The 1,126-nt window shown below is 42.5% G+C and overlaps 1 pseudogene; it reads right to left on the bottom strand.

The window, feature by feature from the left end:
* Nucleotides 1–252: 252 nt before the first annotated feature.
* On the bottom strand, nt 253–681 carry LOC141489928 (large ribosomal subunit protein P1 pseudogene; annotated as a pseudogene).
* Nucleotides 682–1,126: the final 445 nt, after the last annotated feature.

Genomic DNA, 1,126 nt, shown 5'->3' with positions numbered 1-1,126 from the left:
TCCTTCCCAGTTTATACTTTTCTCTGTCCTTTCCTTTTACTCCTCCTAACCAGTGTTTTAAACACTTTCCCCTTCAACTTTTCTTTTAAATTTTAACTTTATCTTTGACGTTATTTTCACTTTTAGCACCTTCCCTTTTATCAGTCCCTTCTTCCCCTTTCATTCTCTTCTCCCTCCCCTCCCACTTCCCTGTAGGGTAGATGCATTTTTTTTAGTTGAATTAAGCCCTTTATTTAATGTTACAAAAAATATTTAGTCAAACAGACCAAAACCCATGTCATCATCAGACTCCTCGGATTCTTCTTCTTTTGCTTCTTCTTTCTTCTTCTCCTCAGCTGGGGCAGCTGCACTAGCAGGAGCAGCACCTCTAGCAGGGGCAGCACCACCAGCTGCTGGGGCAGATCCACCAACTCCTACCTTGCAGATGAGACTTCCAATACTGACATTAGACAGAGCCTTTGCAAATAATCCAAGCCAGAATGGTTCAACATTCACACCTGCTGCTTTAATGAGGACGTTAATTTTATCTTCCCCTCTCTTCAACCTTGTGTAGTCTCCCCTCCCCGGTTCCAAGGGGTTAATTAGCTCAATGCAGGTCTCCAGACCGTGACCCGTGACCATAACTTTGTGGTCATGAAGGATGAGGGCAGAGTAGATGCAGGCAAGCTCGGGGACGTCCATTTCAGGGGATGGAGGAGACTTGTTTGTAAGTGGTGCTAGCTGCAGGCTGAAGTGGAGTCACCTCAACATGGCCTTAGCTTCCGAAGAAGAACCAAGCACCTTACAGACAACTGAGGAGAGGGGTAGATGCATTTTTAAACCCAATTGGGAATGTATGCCATTCCCTCTCTGGACCAAATATATGAGTAGATTTATTCAGTGTTCACACTATCCCTTCTTTCCCTCTACTCTAAAAAAGATCTTTGTGCCTCTTCAGCTGGTGTTATTTAACCACTAATGTTTAGTTTTCTCTTGATATAGTCCTTTTAATGTTTTTTATTGTTTCAACCCTCTCTTATACTTACAACTCCATAGCCAAAATATACTCTTTTCTCTGTCCTGATAGAAGTACTATTCTCAAGGGTTGATTGCTTGATTGATTGAGAAGTAGCATTGACTCATAGTC

Source organism: Macrotis lagotis, chromosome 1 (genome assembly GCF_037893015.1).
Source record: "Macrotis lagotis isolate mMagLag1 chromosome 1, bilby.v1.9.chrom.fasta, whole genome shotgun sequence".
Lineage (NCBI taxonomy): Eukaryota > Metazoa > Chordata > Mammalia > Peramelemorphia > Peramelidae > Macrotis > Macrotis lagotis.
Note: the sequence above shows the minus strand (reverse complement) of the source record. Positions and strands in the feature narration are given on the sequence as shown.